The following is an 8,409-nucleotide window of genomic DNA, read 5'->3' as shown; positions in this document are numbered from 1 at the left end:
TTCCAGATTTTCGATTCTCTCTTTGTTGGTTGCCATAAAAAAGAGAAAAGGAATAAGATAATTAGGATAAAAGGGCTCTGATATCACTGATAGGTCCCTGTCAAAGCCAAGATGGTATTCTACTTATGGTGAGAATGAACCAAAGAGATTTTCTCTTAATTGATAATTTTTCATTCATAATTACTGCTGCAAATACAAAAGGTTTAAATAGAAAAAAAATGAAACAACTTGATCCTATTTCTAAGGCCACCAACGGCACTTCCTGAAATATATTAGCCATGATCTGCTGAGAGAATCAAGCACTAATTTGACTTATTAAATGACAATTAATAAATGAATAATATTGCAGCAAATAAAAAACTTAAGCAGCAGACTAAGTCCAAGTATAGACTTTCGAGTCTATCACTTTACCTTTAATTTTTCTGGAACCCAGCAACATTTATGTTTCATAGAAATGGAATGATTGCCCCTTTTTTTTAATAATATATTTGTCTTTCTTTTTTCGGGGAACTTGTGATGATCCATATGCACTTCTTATGTGATTAAATTAAATTTACATGCTATAACCTACTTATTGGTAAGCTGAAGTGTGCTAAAATGGTGAATTTTAGTATTAACTAGTAAAATGGCATTAATTTATTATTAGGGAAATCAAGTTGGGGAACCTTTGTTGTTCGTCCTTAATTTGGTGAAAAAGAATGTACATTGAATTGTTTTGAATATTTGCATGTTTTTAATTCTCTATAGTTTAGCTTTGTTTTTGCTAGGCTTTTCCTAGGGCTTAATGGTTAAATAGGCAGCTGCAGCTCATTCAACCTTATATTAAAACTTGATTTGCCATCCAATATCTCATGCATCTCTTAACAGAAAAAATATAAAGGATATAAACTATTCAGCCATATAAACAAAAGGAAGCCAATAACCTAATGCAACTTATTTGATAAATATATAAAAATAGGGGAGATAATTTAACGAATTTTGATTATTCCCTCTTGTAGCAATTTCTTACTTTTTATTTCCTGCAAATAAAAGTTGAAAAAGAAGATTGTTCAAATATAAGAAAACGTAAACAACAATCCAATTCAGTTTATTTATTAAACATACAAAACACGCACAACAAAAAAAAAAAGGACAACTAAAGAAACGATGTTGACAATTACCTCCTGCAGTTGCAATGTTTTCCTTTTTCCTTTATTTTGCACATACAAATCTCTACCACGCAAAGTTTGAACTGGGTTTAACATTCTGTTAACATATGAATTATTTTTTGTACTACGTACTACATAAAAGAAACAAAAAATAAATAAAGTCAACGGAGAAAAACTTATATAAACTTATTTTGTTTTTTAAAAAAATTATAGTGGAGCATTCCTTTTTTCTTTTTGTGTGTGTATTTAATCTTAAATTTGTCTTAATTGATAATTGATTTATTTTAATTTGCCTCTCGGTTGTTTCAAGATGTCAACAATATATAGCACTGAAGGTGTGGAGAGTCATGATACTGCAGTTTTTGAATTTTCTGGAATTTATCAGATTTTTTAAAGATTGTTCTAGATTTGGTTCAGGTTTTAATTTCCTTTATTTGCTCATGATATGAGATTGTGTCTTTTCCTTTTATTTGATCTTTAAAGGAAGTAAAAATCATGGTGGGAGGTGTATAATTGGGAGTATTGGCTGCCAGTGTAGTGCTTTTTGTGCCTATGGGGATAGCTGGCTAGCATTTGAGCCACAACCGAATGCTCTTCTTTAGTGGTGCCCTATTCATCATTCTCGCAATAGGTGTCCATCTAACTCCCTATTTTCCTTCTGTGTCTGATTTTGTCACCTCTGTTCAATCCATTGTTCTATTTGATAATCGTGAGGATTCTTGCATTAATTTGGTTAATGAACTTGTTTGGGATGTCAAGCCTAGTCGTAGCCTTGTTCAACGCAACACTAGTAGTAATAGTAATAGTAAGAATGGTGCTATGATCTATGATAAGATTTGGGATTGGACGAAAACTGGGAAAGTGAAGGCTTGTGAGTTTCAGAGACTGGATAGTTATGATGCCTCAGATGTGCTCAATGGGTCCTGGGTTATTGTTGCAGGGGATTCACAAGCATGGTTAATTTTTTAATCTTTGCTAAATTTGATTTTAGATTCGAAATGAATAGAATCTATTAAATGTGATTTGTTTAAAAGGCACAATGATTATAAGATTGTTATTGAAGATATTGGTATGAAATTGTATTTTATTTGGCCTCCTTATATGGTAAATTTAACAGATTTAATGACAGGTTTTATGCAAAATAGAAGTTACCCTGATGTTCTGGTGATGGGAGCAGGGTTATGGCATATGCTCCACGTCACAAATGTGTCGGATTATGGTGTTGCTTTACAGTCTTTAAGGAGTTCTGTGTTGTCTTTCTTACCATTTTCACCACAGTTGGGTACAGATGGTCCTGTTACAGGTTATGTATCTGTTAGATCACCACATTTGTTTTGGCTTGGCATGCCAATGTTGATTAATGGCATATTGAAAACAGAGGAAAAGAGGGAGAAGATGAGTGATGAAATGTGGCATTCTTATGATAGAGCATTGCGTAATAGTAGGCTCTTATGAAGATACGGTGGTCCACTTCTATTGCTGGACATTCAATCAATGAGTTGGAATTGTGGGCCTCGGTGTAATGTTGATGGGACGCATTATGATGGAGCCGTTTATAAAGCTGTTGTTCATATTTTGCTAAATGCATTGCTTATCGAATCCAGAAGCTTGGAGCAACGTAGTGTCAAATTTTTATTAGAATGTGCAACTCACATTTGGAAGACATGAAAGGCTTATCCAATTACTTTAGAGCCGTTGACTCACGCGATCTCTTCTTCCACTGCATCTTTGGTTTTCCTTTCAGGTTTTTTTCCCTATTGCCTTTAGATTAACTCAAGAGTAAATTTTCATATTGGTATATACATATTGAAATTCTTTGTTTCGTAATTCTTCTTTTCATCTGAATGAATTTTTGATACTCACAACGTTTGTTCTGCATGGTCAAAACCAATAAGAAAGATTTGTACCAATAGTTAAAAAATGCTTATTGACAGTCTATAGAATTTAATGAAAATCTGTTCATGGGAATCAGACTGTCTTTGATTTGAGGTTCTTTCTTTTTAGAATTCATTTTGAACATTTTATGCACAATTTGTTTTTGAATACATCAATTTGTACTGTTTCAGGACAGGGGCTGACTTGAAACAATTTGCCAACTCAATTGCTAAATACTTTAAATTGAACAAATGAACAACATTTAAATTTATTGGTAGTTCTTTTTCCAGAGTTTGCCCATGAATATTAGACAACTACATTCTTCATTGCATTCTATCTCGTCTATTGATCACTTTTTACTAGTAATATTCTGTGCCAAAAAGTTTTGCATGATGTATTCCATTGGTGTGGTGGTTAAAACTAAAGACATAGGTTGTCCAATGGTGAATGCATTAGTTGCACCTATCAAAGACAAAAATTACTAGTTTCCTTAATGATTCTTTATAACTTGTGTTCTACTCTCTTTTTCTAGAAGCAGTGCAGGGTTGCGTGCACTAATGGAGTTTCAATCCCTTTTTGTCCTTTCATAAAGAATCAGTATATATGAATGTACTCCTTCAACTTGAACGGTCTTAAATACGTGATGGGTATTATAAGTGATGGGTATTATAAGTGGTAGAGTAACCTTGCTTCCATGATCTATTGAGATTCAATCTTTAGTCGTTCTGATTTGTCTCTCCTAAATACACACACCAAAAAAAAAAATGAAAATTCTAGATTAGTGCATGCCTCAACTTCCATTTTGAATAAAGGAAATGTATGTAGTTTTTTTTTTTTTTTTAAAAGCTAAGTGTATTATCTTGAATGAGTTTAGATATCCTATCATTTTCTGTTGTCCAAAGGCTTTGCAGATAGTGGACATTTTCAAAACAATTTATTGATCTACTTTCTAAATACTCTAATCTGTGAAGCTGGACTGTGTTGATAAATTTTGTCATCCTCTCAAGTCAGTAGTTTCCTATAATAGGTCGTGTTTTTGAATTAACATCTGGGTATTTTTTTGTTTCATAAAAAATATTATATATATATATAATATATATTTTTTTTTAATTTTTTTTAAGAAAATATTTTTTAATTATTTTTTATGAAAATATTTTTTATAAAAATATTTTTTATTATTTATTATATTATTAAACTAATAATATAATATGTTATGTATGTATAAATATTTTTAAATTTTAATAAAATTCAAATGAATACAAAAAATATTTTAAATAGCATTCTAAAAATTTATCAACAGTTGAATCGGTGATAGATTTGCCATTAGGCTGCAATAGAAAACCAGAGCTTGAAACCTTCTGATGAAGTAAGCGGGTTGCACTTATCATTAACATACAAGTTTTTCTCTATTTTGCCAAGAAAAAAAAATTAAAAAATGATTTTTCTTATTTTTAATAAATAAACATTACCTATTTTAGTTTTTAATAATTGGAAAATATTTTGAAATCTTTTTAAAAAAATTCGTAATAGCATTGCCACATGGACACAATTATAAGCCAAATATTTCTGACTTCGTCCCATAATCCTAGAAACAAATTACATTAACATACTCCCTCTATCCATAAATATTAGTCATATTTAGAGTTTTTACAGTAATTAAAAAAATTACTAGATAATATTATTTTCATAAAAAAATTAATAATTTACTTAATTATCCTTTCTTAGAAATTTAAAGAATAAATATTAATGTGAAAAACAGCGGATTCAATTAAGAATAAGGTGATAATATTAATTACAAAAAATTGTATAAATATTTATTATATTTTATAGAGATAAAGGGTAAAATTGAAAAAAAAAAAGTTAATTCTCCTTGATCTTTTAAACGCAGTGAATAATTTTGGATAAAATCAATAGTAAAATGTGGCTATTATTTATGGACGGAGGAAAAACACATTGAAAAACACAAACATTGAGGCATCAACTTGGCAAATGTATTGTACTTTTCCCACTAAAATGAGACAGACCTAACTATATACAGGTCTTGATTGACAATATTAATTATTTTAATAGCTGTTAACTGTTTTAATAATTGTTAGATATTAATTATTAGTGATTAGTTATTTATATAATAATTTAAAATATAAGTGTTCGGTATAAATAACTATTAAATTAACCGTTGAATGTAAAATTAGTGGTATCTTATTAACCTTAATCAAAGCACTCCCTCAATTTATAAAAGTTAGGATAGATAATTTTTCATTAATTACTCTCTCAACCTCTAAAAATTAAAATAATTATTATATCATCAAACAGTATAAATAAAAAAATAGTATTTTAACTAGAATTAAAACACTAAATGTTATCTTAAAAATTGTTATTGAATATTACCATAGTCTTCAAAGTAGTAATCAAAGCCTCAACTTTAGATAAATGTATTATTGGCCATAGAAGAGGAAAGATCGGGCTTTGATCTATACAAGGAGAAGGGGCAACGCAAAATCCCTTAGGATTAACACTCTAACAGCTTAGGAAGAAAGACAATCCAAAAAAGATTCTTTTTGGATTTTGATACAGTATAGTATGGTTTTTTGATTCAGTTTAAAATTTAAAGAACTGTGTACAACCCTAGATAAAAGTATTATTGGCCCTATAGGACGAAAGATCAGGTTTTGGTGTATAGAAGGAGAAGGAGCAAGACAAAATCTCTTTAGACTCAGACTCCAATAGCATAGAGGAAAAAAGGAAAAAAAAAAAAAACCTAAAAATAACAAAGCAAACAAAAACACAATAAAGATATGGCATTTTCACTTGTGCATGTGAGGTAATTTCCAATAAAAAAAGGTTAATTTTCCCTATTTCCTCTTACTAGGTTATTATTTGCTTTATAAATTATGATTGAAACAATTATGATTTCTAAATGTGGAGGAATTATTATAGTGGAAGGAAAAATGAATAAAGAGGTAGAAAATAAATTAAATTGAGCTAAAACATACGTAACACTAATACACGATTATTAGCTTGTCTAGGAATAAAAAGAATACACCAAGAACATGAGGATATGGCTTTAAGCTCTTCTATCAGCAACTCATCATAAGGCTGTAAGGTATGTTTCCCCTGGAGAACCATAATTTTTTTTTTTCTGTCAATAGGATAAGCATTATTTAATTTAAACTGAAAAATTAAATTAACTAGAGAAAATTTTATTTTTTTATATCGTTATTTAATTAATTTAATTTGATTTAATTTAAAATTTAAAATATTTGATTAAGTTGATTGGATTTTTATAGTAAAAGAAATCTAATTATAAATATTTTTATTTAAATATTATATATATATATATAAATAAATAAAATATATATTTTTAATAAAAACCGATGAATCAAATTCAACTTACTAAAATATATCAAATTAAATTTACGGCCCAATTGATATTTTATTCTGAATTTATTTATTTATTTATTTTATAAAGAGCCGAAGATCCTATCAATATTAAAAAATGATAGAATTAATCAACGGGATTGACGCTTTGTAACAACGTCCAAGAAACTCTTGAAAATACCATTTTTTTAAATAAAATTTTCATAAAATAAATCATTTATAAAAAAATAAATTGAATTTTTGTATAATTACATTTAATTTCTATTTATTTCAAAATAACTTTTTTAAATTAAAAAAAAAATAAATTCTTATTATACGTGCTAAAAAGTATTGATGGCTTATTAAATGGTTATTAATACAAAGTGTTAGATTCCAAACATGGAGATCAACAACATGACTTGCATTACAAGAATCAAAGACCGGTAACTTTTTTGAGCTTCTATTTGCATATAACTCCCAAAATTCATGATTGATGCTTTGCATTTCACATCTATGTCTTGTAAGCCTCTGCAAAATTCCTTCACTTTACCTTTCAGGAATTGAAAACCTCTAACCGGTTTAACGGGGTGTTTGATTCACTTGTTGAATGTAACTGATGACTTATAGACACCTAAACAGATAAATTAAAGTGTTTGATAAGCTTAAAAAAATAAAATTAATAGCTGATGGACAACTGATATGGTACAGCTGCAGTTTGTATCCGCTCTATTTTTTAAACTGTTTCTCATCAGCTGATAGCTGATTTGGTTTTATTTTTTATTTTGATCATATTATCCTTTTTTATTTAACTTGAAAGTTAATATTATTAATACTTTTATCTCTTTTATTTATAATTTTAATATTTTTAATTACCATATTTCAACTTTGTTAAAATATTTTTTTATTAATACCATAAAATATAAAATGTTTATTTATATCTAAATACTTAAAATTAATTATAAATTTTTTTATTAACAATAATAATTACTTTATTATTTTATCTATATTTTTAAAGTTATTTAATTTTTTTTAATAATTATTTTCTAATTTCAATAATAAAATAAATGATATTATACGATAGATTAATAATTATATATTTATTTTAATATTATAATAAATGATATAATATTAATTTAATAATAAAAAAATAATATAATATAATAAATTTATAATTTTATATTTATTTAAATAATAAAATAAATTATATGATATATATCCTTATTAGTCATTTCACATATCAATATGAACAACTAAATATAATTTTACCAAACACTGATAGCTAAATATCAGTTATATTCAACAGTTAAACCAAACAGGTCCTAAATTTAATGATGAAAATATGATCTAAAGTGGAATTTAAATAATCAGATCCACCTAGAACACTAAACTTTACTTAATGTAAAATTTTATAAAAATTCAATTTAATTGATTTATTTTTTTAATTTCCATATATATATATATTAATTTTATAGGATCTCAATTTGTTGTTCTATCTTCATCTTGAATTACAAACATGATTTGCTTTATGCAAGTCCTGCGGAAAGAAACGGTAAATTTAGAACTTCTTTTTTAATTTTTTCAGAAAAAAATATGTAAATACTTTTATCCTCAAATAATTCCTTCTATATTATAAATTGATTTTTATATTTTTATTTTATTTACTCTTTAATTCATTTCTCTACTTTTAAATAAATTTTCTTTATTCAATGTATTTAAAATAAAAAAAATACTATTATAAAGTGAAATAGTTTAAAATTTAAAAAATAAAATATTATGTCATTATATTTTTAAATATAAAAATTGAGTAAAATTTAAATTAATACTTGAAATAATTAAAAGAATAAAAAGTAGGTAAAATAAAACATAAGGAGACTAGTAAATATATATTTTTTTTCAAAATAGGAAATTAAATATTTATTTTATTAAAAAGTTACATTAATACTATTAAAAAAATTTTTCCAAAAAAAAAAAACCCTTTCTATAATAGCAATAAGGTCACGTGACCCAAAAAGAAACTTCTACAGCCAGG

General features: G+C 26.8%; 1 pseudogene; it reads left to right on the top strand.

The window, feature by feature from the left end:
• The first annotated feature begins 411 nt into the window (after window positions 1-411).
• Window positions 412-3,244, top strand: LOC110657527 (protein ALTERED XYLOGLUCAN 9-like; annotated as a pseudogene).
• The last annotated feature ends 5,165 nt before the right edge of the window (window positions 3,245-8,409 follow it).

Source organism: Hevea brasiliensis, chromosome 8, assembly GCF_030052815.1.
Source record: "Hevea brasiliensis isolate MT/VB/25A 57/8 chromosome 8, ASM3005281v1, whole genome shotgun sequence".
In the NCBI taxonomy this organism is placed as follows: domain Eukaryota; kingdom Viridiplantae; phylum Streptophyta; class Magnoliopsida; order Malpighiales; family Euphorbiaceae; genus Hevea; species Hevea brasiliensis.
This window is presented reverse-complemented; position numbering and strand designations above follow the sequence as displayed.